The sequence below is a fragment of the Narcine bancroftii genome, chromosome 5, assembly GCF_036971445.1.
Source record: "Narcine bancroftii isolate sNarBan1 chromosome 5, sNarBan1.hap1, whole genome shotgun sequence".
Lineage (NCBI taxonomy): Eukaryota > Metazoa > Chordata > Chondrichthyes > Torpediniformes > Narcinidae > Narcine > Narcine bancroftii.
This window is the reverse complement of record NC_091473.1, coordinates 135,866,434-135,880,900: the sequence shown is the minus strand read 5'-3', so window position 1 is coordinate 135,880,900 and position 14,467 is coordinate 135,866,434. Positions and strand designations below refer to the sequence as shown.

Below are 14,467 nucleotides of genomic sequence, written 5' to 3'. Positions count from 1 at the left end.
GGTGTAATCGTTCAGATCCTCAGCTGAGTCCTTGAACATTGCCCAATCCACTGACTCGAGGAAGTCCTGTAACCCGTTCTTCAACCTCCTGTGACCACCTTCTAACTGTCCTGATCTCGGAACCGCTCTTTATGAAGAGCTGTCTGTATGAAGGAAGGAGCACAGCCAGGTGATCTGACCTGCCAAAATGGATGTGAGGTAGTTGTGAAGTAGATTGTTGTGAAGTGGGCTTACTTAGGTTGGCACATCATGTGCTGTGATGTTCTATGAGCGCATGGGGCCACGGCTGGAGTTTAACCAGATCAAAGAAAAAAAAAGTCAACACTGACTTCCTTGTCGTGCATGTGGCCAGGATCAATCCTAAAGACCAAGCTAAAGGTGCATCATGCTGTGACCTTAACACCTTAACCTATGGCTACCAGACAACTTCACCACTTGCCTCTGCAGAATATATCATCTGGCAAGAGAAAGAACTCCAGACACATGGATTCTGCCACAGAGAAATTAGATGGGCAGCATACATTAGAAATAGGTCTGATGAAGAACGTGCTTGATGGAGAACTTACCGAGGGTAAACAGTCTTTATGGTGGCCAGAAACGCAGATTCCAAAGACCCTCATGGAACATCCCTGAAGAGTTTAAGCATTGATATGAGCTACTGGGAACAAGCAGCACTGGGTCACACGTTGGTTAAACAAGAAAATCTGCAGAAGCTGGAGAAACTCACCAAGTCATTGATCTTTACTTAGCAAAAATAAAGGTTCACAACCAACATTTCAGGCCGGAGCCCTTCTTCGAGGTGTGAGCAAAGAACAGGTAGGTACGTGAATAAAATGGTGGGGGAGGGCAGAGCCACAGGCCCACTGTTCATCCTATTCAGAACACCCACATAAAAAGCAGTGCGAATTCCTCGGAGGAAGCCAGAACAGAGGAAGGTGCAAAAAGAATCTTGCAAGTCAAGAACCATCAATATGACAACAGCTTGATAATGGTATCACCAACTTTCAAGTTCTGATTAGACTAATCAGCCATCTTCAAACTCACTGCAATATTAATGATTAGATGCCATGATCTTACACAAGTAACAAAAAAACAACAATGGCTCTCAGCACTGTCCTGTGGGGGATACAGTCCATTACAAAGGAAAAAGGATCTGGGTTTCAATAAACCTAGGAAACTACAGCACATTATAGATGCTTTGGCCCATAGTGTGTGCCAAACTAATAACCTACTCTAACAACTGCCTCGAATATCCCTACTGCACAACCTTTAATTTTCATCAGCTCCATACACCCATTTATTTAATAGTCTCTCAAAAGATCCTATTACACCAAGTAACAAATGAGGTACAGTACTTGGGGAGAATAAAAAGTGCAGAAAAATTACTGAAGAGGGAAATCAGGAGGACGGCGCACAGTTAGTGTAGCAGTGAGCATAACATTGCAATGGCACCAGCCACTTGGGTTAGAATCGGACTCTGTCCATTCTCCCCATGTCTACATGGGTTTTCTCCAGATACTCCAGCTTCAATCCTTCAAAACATACTGGGATCGTAGACTAATTTGGGTCTTTGGGCAGCAAGGGTCTTTCACCATGCTGTATCTCTAAATTAAATTTAAATTAAATAAGGGACAAAATTCTGATCTCCAGAATGCAGAGCGAATGAAACCACCTGACCATCTTCCAGCTGGTCCAGATCTTCTCAAAGCCCTTACTCGAGTCCATACAGACCACATCCGCAGCCTTTCCTTCAATAGAATGCTCAGCCACGTCTGGAGCCACAAGAGATAGGGAGATCTTAAATGGGTTTTTGGCATCTGTATTTACTCAGGAATCTAGCACAGCATCTAGGGAAGTGACATAAATGAGCAGTGAAGTCATGGATCCCATACAGATTAAAAAGGAAGAGGTGCTTGTCTGTCTTAAATCAAATAAAAAAAGAAAAATCCAGAGGACCTGACAAGATTTTCCCTTGGACTTTGAGGGAGGTTAGTGTAGAAATTGCAGCGGCCCTGGCAGATTTATATCAAATGTCCTTAACCACATCTGAGTTGTTGAAGGATGGGAGGTTAGCTTATATTTTTCCATTGTTTTAAAAGGGCTCAAAAAATAGGCAGGTGAGCCTAACATTAGTAGAAGACAATCTACTTAGGGACAGATTACGGATAGTCAACATGGCTTTATGCATGGAAGGTCATGTTTAAATAATCTTATATAGTTTGTTCAAGGAGATTACCAAGAAAGCTGTTGAAGGAAAGGCTGTGGATGTTGTCTGTATGGACTTTACTAAGGCCTTTAACAAGATCCTACATGGGAGGATAGTCAGATTTTAATTGCTCTGTATTCATGGTGAAGTAGAAAACTGGATTTGATATTGGCTTTATGGAAGAAGCCAGAAAATGATAGTGGATAATTTCCTCTCTTACTGGAGGCCTGTTCCTTAAGGATTGGTGCTGGGTCTAATGTTGTTGTCATCTATATCCATGATCTGGACGATGATGTGATAAATTGGATCAGCAGGTTTGCAGGTGCCACAAAGATTGAAGGTGTAGTGCACAATGAGGAAAGCTTTCAAAGCTTGCAGAGATCTGGACCAGCTGGGAAAGGAGGCTTCAAAATGGCAGACGGACTGTAATACAGACAAGTGAGGTGCTGCATTTTGGAAGGACAATGATAGGTGGGACATGCACAGTAAATGGTAGAGCACTAGGGAGTGTGGTAGAACAGAGTTCTGTGAATACAGATACATAATTCCCTAAAAGTGGCAACACAGGTGGATAGGGTTGTAATGAGAGTTTTTAAGCATATTAGCCTTCATAAATCAAAGTACTGAGGGTAGAAGTTAGGATGTTATGGTAAAGTTGTACAAATCTTTGATGAGGCCAAATTTGTGTGCAGTTTTGGTCACCTAACTACAGGAAATATCAGTAAGATTGAAGGAGTGATGAGGAGATTTGTTGGGATGTTGCCAGGTCTTCAGGAACTGAGCTACAGGGAAAGGTTAAATGGGTTAGGACTTATTTCCATGAGTGCAGAAAAATGAGGGGAGATTTGATGGAGGTATTTAAAATTATAAGTGGGATAGACAAGAGTAAATACAAGTAGGTTTTTTTCCCCACTGAGATTAGATGAGGTACAAACCAGAGGCCATGGGTTAAGGATGAAAGGAGAGAAGTTTATGGGGGAACATTATGGGGAAATTTCTTCTCAGAGAGTGGTGGGACTGTGCAATGAGCTGAAGTGATGAGTGTGGGGTCAATTTTAACATTTATAAAAAATTTGGACAGGTACATGGATGGGAGTGGTATGGAGAGATATGGACTGGATGCAGGTTAGTGGGACTAGGTGGAATAGTTCCGCAAAGGCTAGAAGGGCCTTTTTATGTGCTGTAGCGTTCTATGGTTCCTGCCCCCACCACTGTAGCAAGCACCTACCACTCAGAGTGCAAAACCAACCCCCCCCCCCTTAACTTCCAAGCCCCTCTGAGTTAGAAATGGACAGTCAACATTTCATGTACAGACCCTATATCATGACTATATCTAACTGACAACATGGGTATAAGGGGGCTTTGTGCTTTCCCACACCTATTCCTAGTGTTTTACTAACCAATAGAATAACTGCAAAATCCATGATTCTACGGGACTGAGAGTCAAACAAGCTACTAAAGAAAGCAGCCTCTGGCTGCAAGAGTGATGAAACACTATTGACTGATGAAGCATCATAAAAATCTGCCATGAACAATACAGGATAAAATCATTCCTAGAGCTTTTTTTTTAAAAAAAGTGTTAAATGATTTAAAGTTGAAAGTTACAAAGAAAGCCAACGGGGGAAAAAAAAAGACCAACAGATTCCACTGCTGAGAATTTCTTTGGGACTAATCTTTTTGGAGTACATTGAAAGAGGTTTAACTGCACACTTGTTGACATTGGACACCTTTATCAGAATTCTGCCTGGACATCATGACAGGGATCTGTTCTGGGACCCCTGCTCTTTGTGATTTTTATAAACGACCTGGGTGAAGAGGGTCAGTAAGTTTGCAGATGGCACAAAGGTTGGAGGAGTTGTGGATGGAGCTGAAGGTTACAAGAGGATATAGACAAGAGGTAGCGTTGGGCAGAAAAGCGGCAGATAGGTTTCAATCCGGATAAGTTTAAGGTGATGCATTTTGGAAGGGCAAACCAAAAGGCTGAGTACAGGGTTAATGGTTGGTTACTTAAGAGTGTGGATGAACAGAAGGACCTTACGGTGCAAATCTATACATTCCTCAAGGTCGCCGCACAGATTGATAGGATCATTAAGAAGGCCTATGGGATGCTGGGATTGTTTAATAGGGGGATTGAATTCAGGTGTAGAGAGGTCATGCTACAACTCTTCAAATCTCTGGTGAGACCACACTTAAGAGTATTGTGTTCAGTTCTGGTCACCTCATTATGGGAAGGATATGGAAGCAATGGAGTGGGTGCAGAGGAGATTTACCAGGATGTTGCCTGGGTTAGGAAACATGTCCTATGAGGCAAGGTTAGCAGAGCTGAGACTTTTCACTTTGGAGCGTAGAACGATGAGAGGTCTACAAGATTCTGAGAGGCACAGATTGGGTGGACAGCCGGCACCTGTTTCCCAGAGTAGGATCAGCAAACAGCAGAGGATATATGTATAAAGTGAAGGGAGGAAAGTTTAGGGGAGACATCGGAGTAAGTTTTTTTTTCTCTCAGAGAGCTGTGAGGAAAATGCCGCAGTGGAAGGTAGTGCAAGATGAAACATTGGGGGCATTTAAGAGACACTTAGACAGGTACATGGATAAAAGAAAAACAGAGGGTTACGGGGTAGGAAGGATTTAGTACTTTTTTTAAGGAATATGTGTTGTCAAAACATTGAGGGCCAAAGTGCCTGTACTGTGCTGTATTGTTCTATGTTCTAAATGATTGGGTTGAATTAACTTGTTGCTCAACATAGAAAACAAGATTGAACTTCATTTCAGCAGATGGTAAATCAAGAATCTATTAAACTTCACTGAAGCATGGATGGAATTTTAAAATTGGCAGAAAAGTTGTGAATTGTATGTAATAAAACAAAATTCCACAGTCCATCGTGGATGCTAATCAAAGAGAGCATAGCTGATTTGTGCTCAATCACCTTTCCCCACTTCTCTTAGTGCTTTTGGCCAACAGTTCATTAATCTCAGATGTTAATGGTAAAAAATTAACTAGCTTTAATTGGAGTTCATGGAAGAGAGTTCGAAATCTCCGCTACCTGCTGGGCAGGGACATAATTCCAAAGTGTCCTTTTGAAAGGCAAGGACTCTAATTTTAGACCGTATTAACCTCTAAAGTAGGAGGACACTTTGTCTATGGTTAAAGGAAAAAAAAAATCTAGTTATTCCACTTGATTTGGTTTCAACAATCAAATCATCTTTGTCATTCCAGGAAATAAAATTAGAGTTTCTGCAATCAATCCTCACAATTTAACGAAGTCCAGATATTAACTTTTGACAGCTATGCTATACTTCGGTCAAAGCTATTACATCCTCCTAAGATATGGTGCTCAAGAGTCCAGAGATAGTATAAGTAGATCTTTGTTAAAGCTGCAGCATTACATCTATTTCCATGTAGTTCAACCAAAGGCATGCATTGCGTTATCACCTTTGATTTTTTTTCTCTCTGCACCCATCCATGACATTTTAATGATCTCTTTACAGAGACCTTAAAATCTCTTTGGAATCCCTTTGCTTTTAAGTTAGAATATGATAGACTGGAGAATCCACATTCAGAAACAAAGGATTGAACGGACCAACTCACCAGTGAAGAAATTCTGCACATACAAAACTCTTGATAATTATTGCACCGCTTGCCAAATACTTTGAATAGCAGGAATGAATGTTTTATCTGTACACATGACACAACAGGTATGAATTTTACACAATTTTTTTTAATTTTTAGATATCCAGCACGGTTAACAGGCCCTTTAGGCCATAAGCCATGCAATTTACGTTTTGAAGGGTGGAGGGAAACCAGAGCCCCCGTGGAAAACCCACTCTGACACAGGTAGAATGTACAAACTCCTTCCAGACAGCGCGGGATTCGAACCTCTGTTCCAATCACTGGCGCTGTAACAGCGTTGCACTAACCGCTATGCAAACCGTGCCTTGAGGTGATAAAGTTTTATTTTACAACCAAATGGCCATCATCTTCAGCAGTTTCAGAATCGAGTTAATCTTGAGAAAAGGTTTTATGTAATAGAACAATTGGAATGAATATTGATTCTGGTTGGTTTACACAGGTTATCTCCAAACAGAAATAAGCAATTTGACTCCAAGTTTCATTTGCCATTTCATTCCCACTGATGGCCATCATATCTCATCCAACTCATTATACAAATATTAACAGGTGAAATTTAACATCAATTATGTGGAAAAAAAATTGGAAGGGAAATAATGAAACAGACAGGTTTGGAAATGAGGGCAATTTAAAGTGCCCAGGAAGTGGTCGAAAGAGTCCACACCTTGAATATCATGGAACTGTACAAAATTGGAAATTTTGAAAAGTAGTCTTTCCATGACACAATCTGTAACCCTCCAAACACAAACTTAACAACTGCAGACTCGAGGAGGAACGAGGTGAATGGCGCATTCAGAAAGGAGAACAATACGTCAACTCCTCCTCTATTGGGGGGGTGCAACAACTGTTGGAAAGATCATACAGCTGTGCTTGAGTTGAGGAGGGAGCTCACCTGATCCTTCTGGAACTGGTGGTCCGGACATGCATTAGCTACAATTTTTGTTTCAGGTCTGAACTTTAGACTTGCATTTGCCCCATGTCCTCAAGTTTCTTTGGAAAAGTCTACTGAATGCCGAAAACGTGTGATTATTGCCACTTTATTGCTATCTGTCCCCCCCCCAAACCTCCATATTTGCTCAACAGATGATCAGTTCCTTAGTTTAACAAAATCTACAGGTTTGATCTTCTCTTAGATTCTCAGGCTTAAATCCTCAATGTTGTGCTGTCCCATACATTCCTACCAAAAAAAACTACCTCATAACCCTCCATTTTTCTTACATCCACGTGCCTATTAAATATTCTCTTAAATACCCCTAACGTTTCAGGAACCCACAACTCTGTGTAAAACTACTTACCCCTGATGTCTACCCTAAACTTTCCTCCCTTCACTTTGTACAGCTATCCTCTGGTGTTTGCTATTCCTGCCCTGGGGAAAAAGCACCACCCTATCTATGTCTCTCAGAGTCTTGTAAACCTCTATTAAGTCTCCACTCATCCTTATTCAATGATATTCCAGTAGGAGTTTGAACAATTCTTTTTTTCATGCACTGAAGTAGAGACCACACTATGGGCAACATAGTGGGAAATACAAGATATCCGCTATTTTAAGTCGATTATTTATATGTTGCAAACCTCAAATAAATGCTTATGTTCAGTGAAATCCAGGTGACCTTGTAGGAAGCAAAGTATTTAGGAAACAGAACATTGCTTTGTATTGAAAGAGGGACAATCCAAATGGTCAGGAAGTCTTGCTACAACACTCTAAATAATAGGGCCAGATCCACACCAGGAATCCTGGTCTCATTTACAAGGAAGAGTCACCAAAACTAATTTGCATGATGAAGGAGTTGTTTTTATAAAGACAGATTACACTTAGGCTCTCTGGAATTTACAAGGATGAGAGGTGATTCGGAACAAGTTTGAGAGAGTAGATAATGTGGAGATGTTACTACTGGTGGAGAACTCAGAAGATGATCTATGCGCTGGGAGTGGGAGTGGTGGGGGGGTGTGGAGGGGTCATCAAGGTGAATGTTCACAGGGTAAAGGGACATGGGCTGTGAACCTTGGAAACGCTCGACCCCAGAGAGCTGAAGGTGTGACACATTGCATGGAGAACAATGGAATAATGAAGAGGCAGACTTCTAATTGGCAGCTGAAAGGGTAAAGTGGCTAGTTTGGCGCCATACATGCACTTCAGCTCAAAATTAAACATCTCATCATTCAATTCAGTATGCAACTGTTGTTTCTTTTCAGTTGTTTTTGTAGATTTTGAAAAGGTACCAGTTCAGCTGCTTCAAGAATGTTGGGGCACATGACAATAAACTCATTATCTGCCTGCACAATATCTGTATCCTTCCATTCCCTGCCTCTTCACGAATCTATCTAAATGGTTCTTAAACATTGCTATCATATCTGCTTCCACCACTTTCCCTAGCAGAACACATTCTGGACACCTGCAACTCAGTGTAAGAGAATTTGCTTTGTACAACTTGAACCCCCCCCCCCCACTCCAAAGTTACACCCTTTAGGATGTGACATTTCCTCTCGCGTAAATGCCTTTCATAATTTTATATACTTCCATCCAGTCACCACCAACCCCCCACCCCAGCCTCTGATGCTCCAGAGAAAAGAATCGAAGTTTGTCCAACCTCTGGCTGTTTCCAGACAGCATCCTGGCGAGACTCATATGCACCTTTTCCAAAGCCTCCAACTCCTTCCTGCAATGGGGCAACCAAAATTACACACAATCCTCCAGGTTTTAACCAGCTGCCTGTGACTTCCCAACTTTTATACTCAACACCTCCACAAATGAAGGCAAACATTTTCTTGACCACCCTATCTTCTTGTGTCAAGGACCTGGGGACTTGCCTCTCAATATCCCTTTGCTACATCTATGCCAAGAATCCTTGGGCAGAGATGGTGAGGAACTGCTTCTCCCAGAGAGTAGTGAATCCATGGATTGGATTCTCTGTCTGAGGAAGCAGTAGAGGTTGTCTCACTGAATACATTTAAAACACAGATAGAAGTATGCACAGAAGAGAAATAAGGAGTTATGGGAAATTTTGTAACATGCACTCTGGTAGAAGAAATAGACGGATGCCCTTGTGCAGTTTACCCTAAAGGTTGATCACTAGGTTGAGTCAGTAGTGAAGAAGGCAAATGCAATGTTGGCATTCATTCCTAGATTTATACATGAGGAAAAATTGTCAGCTCTTAGACAGTACTCATTGGAGTACAGAAGGATGAGGGGGACCTCAGAGGTATTTTAAATGCTGAAAGGCCTGGACAGAGTACAGGTAGCATGGATGTTTCACATGATAGGGGATTCTAGGATAAGAGGGCATAATTTCAAGATAAAATGAGCGTCAGTTTAAAAAAAGAGAGGTGGAGAAATTTCTTTAGCCAGAGAGGTGTGAATCTATGGAACTTGTTGCCACAGGCAGCTGTGGAAGCAAGGTCTTTGGGTGTATTTAAGGTAGAGATTGACAGGTATTTGATTGGACAGGGCATCGTGGTTTACGGGGAGTGGGTGGATTGATCCACTCATGATTAGAATGGCAGAGCAGACATGATGGGAGAATGGGTCTACTTCTGCTCCTACATCTTGTGAGTAGAACAGAGTCCATGATCAGATCTGCCCATTGTTGAATGAAGTAAGCTCGATGGGCCAATGGCTTTCTCCTGGTTCTATTATATTTTAAATTAAAAAACAAATTAGACATACAGCATGGTAACAAGGCCATTCCAACCCACAAGCCCATGCCACCCAAATACCCCAATTAATCTCCAAACCTAGTATATTTTTGAAGGATGAGAGGAAACCTACGCAGGCATGGGGAGAACTACAAACTCTTTGTAGGGAGCACAGGATTCAGACCCTGGTCATTGGCACTGTAGCAGCGTTGCGCTAACCGCTACACAAACCGTGCCATTCCAAAGCGTTCTGAGACTTAAACGATACTTTCTTCTCACATTTGACCTCCCAAAGTGCAACACCTCATACCTGACTGGATTGAACTATCTGCCATTGATCTGCTCAGATTTTTATTATCGTGTTGAATCCTTTGACAACCTTTCCTCACTATCCACACCTCACCAAATTATGTTCTGTGATTTATATTTTTAAAACATTGCTTTCTCCAGGGGCCTACGATTCCTGTGTTTACCGCTCTGCTTTAGTCAGAAAAGAGGATGATGGCAGCTTACAGGAATGATCTTAGCCTGATCAGGAGAAAGCATTTCAAAGAAAAATGAACAATTTCAAGACTTCTATTCATAAAATGTGGGCATCATCGGCATGGCCAGAATTTAAAGACCCTTCAAAAACGGTGGTGATCAGTCTCCATCTCTGCAGATATCAAAGGAAAAGGAATGATTTTCAATAAGCGCCTAGTCGTAAACATAGGGGCAGTCTGGTTTGCATTGCAGTCAGCGCAATTTGTGTGGGTTTTCCCCAGGTGTTCCAGTTTCCTCCCACATTCCAAAAACATACGGGTAGGTTAATTGGGCAGCACAGGTTTTCAATGCCTGAATCAGCTTATCGTGAAGAAATAAGTAAACAAATAAATAAACATGCAGATTGTGGGTCTTCCAGAGTCACATAAAGTCGCAAATGACTTAAACCTCCAAGACAACAATTAAGCAAGAATACAGGATTCTTGCTGTTATAAACAAGAAGCACAAAAGGCAAAGAAATGAGGCCAGTCCTTTTGTATGTCAGACTTAACTCGAATCTTGTGCCCAATTTTATTTGGAAGGGCATTCACGCTGTCAGATGCAGAAGATATTTACTGAAAGGTGCTAGGGAAATAGAAACTTCATTACATGGAGCAGAGCTTTGTGGGATGTAACAAAAGGTGCTGAAAGTTAAAAAGGGGTTTGATGGGGAAAATAAGAGCAAAACCTTTGAGAACAGGTATTTCAGTCATGAGAGGAAACCAATTCCACACACTTAGCACTGAAACGACACAAATACAAATTATGAGTTCCTCTGATCTGGAAGGCATGCCTGTATGAGTGATGGAAATAGACTCCACATACATTATTGCATAGTCAGCCCCTGCCCTCTTACCTGCCCTGGAGACCTGGACAATCTACAGCAGGCATCTCAAATTTCTACACCCACCACCAATGCCTTCCATGCAACATCCTACAAACTCATTGAAAATATAAGCCAACATCAGCACTCTCTCGCAGGCCAACATCTCAGAGCTGAAGCCCTCTGAGATGTTGGCACATCATGTTGTTCGTAATAAAAACATAAGATGCTGGAGAAATCAGTTGGTCACACAAACAGTGTCCTTTTTGTAGCAATGTTAAAAATACATAACCGACGATTCGGGCTTGAGCCCTTCATCAAAGTATGGAAGAATGTCAGCAGGTGTCCAAACAAAAAGATGGGGTGGGGGAGGAGGGGAGGGGGGGGCAAAGGCAGGAGATGATATGTGAAGAAGGGAGGGAGGAGACACCAGTGATCAGGGGAGGAGGGATGGCTGGGTGGGTGCAGGGGGAAAAGAACTGGATAAACTGGAAAGGGGGGGAAAAAGTTGAGCAGGTTAGCAGAAAATAGAAGTCGATGTTAATTCCATCTGGCTGGAGAGTTCCCAGATGGAAAAAAAGATGGTCTTCCTCCAATCTTTGGGTGGTCAGGATGGGTTAGTATACAAGGCCATGAATAGACATGTGAGTGTGGGAGTGTGATTCAGAATTGAAATGGTTGACTACTGGTCTCTGTTATAGCAGAGGTGCTCAACAAAACAATCTCCCAATTTATGACCAGTCTCTCTGATGTGGAGAAGGCCACAAAGGGAGCACTGGATGCAGTAAATCAATCCTGTGGATATACAAGTGTTGCTTCACTTGAAAGGCCTTTTTGTTCACATGGCCAATATCAGATTCGGAATGCAGATGGGAAGAGATCACAAGGTGAACAGAAAAAGATTCAAGGACAAGCTCAACAAGAAATGAACAATCCCCATGGACTTGGAACATGACAGCACAGGCTCTTTGGCCCATGAGGTGGTGCTGACCTATGCAAAGCTATTCCCCATCCAACCACTCCCTGCCACACACACCCATAACCCTCTATTTTTCTGACAGACCTTTGAGAATCTCTGGCCCATTGGATGCTCACAATGGAGAAAGAGCATTAAAGAACCTTACATCCATGTAGTGGAAGCGCACAGAAGCCACTGGGAGGAGGCAAAAAGAGCAAGACTCCTCACAGACTACACACCCACCCGCCAGTCCCACTTGGCACCTCCCGCCCTCCCTGCAGTTGCCACATTTGTCGAGTCCGCAGGATCCCACTAGAATCAGGAAGGAAGCAGATCACGTTCAATCTCGAGAATCCGTCAAAAGGAGAGGAGGGGAGAGAAGGTTTGGCCGAAAACATCAGGGGTGGGGGTGAAGTCTCCAAGTGCTAGAAATAAAGAGCCAGAATAAGGGCAAAGTGGCAAATAGTCCCCATTTGGGCTGTATCATTCAGCAATAAGTGAACCCCAATTACAACCTTTTCTATAAAAACATGTCAGGACAAACAAAATTAATCATTTTAGATTAAGGTCGTATTGATAAAGAAATACAATTGCCACTCTGAGTGTGTAACTATTAAAATATGCTTCCCTCTTCTAAAAAAAATTGGTTTGATAATCTGATTTTATCTAGAAATTGATGAAAACGTTAAAAAGCAAAACAAGATGAGGTGAATGAATGTTTACAAGAAATATCAATTTCTAGAAGGTGATACTTGGTGAACGGTGCCCAGTTGGATGAACTCAGGCATATGGGGCAACCGTATCAGTCCTCAACTTTGTTGCTCCTCTCAGGACGATTGGAACGAATCTGATGTTTCTGGACACGGTGCCATGTAACGGCATCCCTGCCCAGTACTTTTTAAGGGGTACGCGCCCACAACTCCGTCTGAGGAAGGTTCAGTCGCGCTGGATGAGCGTTGTAACAAGTTCCCACCCATCATCCCTTCGAGGACACCAATCTGTGACCCCGCTCACTCGTTTTCGTTCAGCAAGAGTCAGAATAATGCATTTTTCTTTTTAAAACAAAACATAGAAGAGGCAACACTTCGCGGTCGGGTTGTCAGAGGAACATAATACTCAAATAAAAATAGATCAAATGCACAAGGTTCTCAAGTCATTTCACCCTTAAAGATTGATGCTTCTGGGCTATTCCTCTACCCCCCCCCCCCCCAAAAAAAAACTTATCACACAATTTAAAACAGAAACACTTTCTCATTTGGCAAAAAGGTGTCGCATTTGCTGCTTGGGTCCCGTTGAAAGGGTTGCAGGAAGAAGATGCTGCTCTCGCAGGCAACCCTGAAAACCCAGCCAGGGTTGCACTAGTTTCATCTGCTTAAAAGCGCACCCGCCATGGCAAGGAGTGTGCCGGCAGAGAAAATCTCAAGCCCCACCAAACACATTCACGAAGACCAGCCTGGTGCGTGTGTGTGTGTTTTTCCCCCTTCTCTTCCCCCTCTTTTTCCTGCCAGGGAACCGACACTGAAGACGCGATGGTGGCGACCGGGGGGGGATTGCCAATGTAGCGGCTTACACTTGGGGAACAATGGAGAGAGAGAGAGAGAGAGGGGGGGGGGTGGGGAGAGAAAGGGAGAGGTAGGGCTCTGCCATTGCTCGCTGCAGTCATTCTGGATTCGTACTCACCGGCTGCAGAGTGACAGGGGCCGCCGTTGTCAGTCTGGAGGAGCGGAGCGCTGCGCTCCAGTGCGAGGCAGGGAGGAGGCGGCGAGCGCCCGGGCACAATCCCCCCCGCTCTGCGCCGGCAACCCTCGCCCTCTCTCCTTAATGACGTCGTGCCGAGCCCTTATTTACTTTCTATTCACAAAACTCAGGCACCCCTGCCCACGCCAAATGTGTGTGTGTTGCAGAAGAGGTGGGGGAAATCACATCAGATAGACACTGAGCACAAAGACAAGAACAGGCGACTCACTGCAATACACACACACAATGTAAAGTCATGGCTTCCTCGCACAGAGACTGGAAAGACGGTGCAGTCGGATTCATTGAGGGGTGCATTTCATTCTCAATTCCCCCTCCCTCAAAAATACCCCCCCCCCCAAAACCCCAATCAAGTCAGGCAGGCGCGGCTCGACTAGTCAGAACCTGTTTGGGTCGGAGCCGACCGGCTGATGCTGCCACGTTCTGTGCAATCATCCCACAGAGGGGAAGCAGCGACTCGCTCGCTGCCCGGCTGAGACGCGCACGTTCCCCGCGACGCGTTCAAACTTTGGCGACGGACTCGAGCGAGCAGGGGAGGGGGGCTCCGAAGGCACTCGCCCGGCCGAAAAGCCGCCTTTCCTGTGCATGTGTGAACACACAGGGAGACAACTTGACCCCCCCCCCAAAAAAAACAACCGCAACTTTGTATAAACACAGGAATCAAGATTGGACGCGGGTATCAAAATGCATGTGTCACTTCAGTGAAACAGAATTATACATTAATCCCTGTATTTACTTGTAGTAAACGGACACACACACAAAATGTAAAACCATGGCTTCTAGGCACAGACCAGAGACTGGAAGGACGGTGCAGTCGGATTAATTTGAGGGTCGATTTCATATACACACACACACATATATATATATATATATATATATATATATAAATTTATACACATGTAGACGCAAATAAACGTCAGGGATTGCAACACCTAGTCCTAG

At 43.3% G+C, this 14,467-nt stretch overlaps 1 protein-coding gene across 14 annotated transcripts in view; it reads right to left on the bottom strand.

The window, feature by feature from the left end:
- Positions 1-13,998, bottom strand: part of lrrc8db (leucine rich repeat containing 8 VRAC subunit Db) — a 105,534-nt gene extending 91,536 nt beyond the window's left edge. For 11 of the 14 annotated variants that reach the window (XR_011357941.1, XR_011357942.1, XR_011357939.1 and 8 more), the window contains exon 1: positions 13,451-13,833. The gene's annotated coding sequence lies outside the window, so the exon portion shown is untranslated. Of the gene's footprint in view, positions 1-8,422; positions 8,492-13,450; positions 13,834-13,909 lie in introns of those variants that run through there. The other 3 variants (XM_069939146.1, XM_069939148.1, XM_069939147.1) reach the window with 3 other exon arrangements.
- Positions 13,999-14,467: the final 469 nt, after the last annotated feature.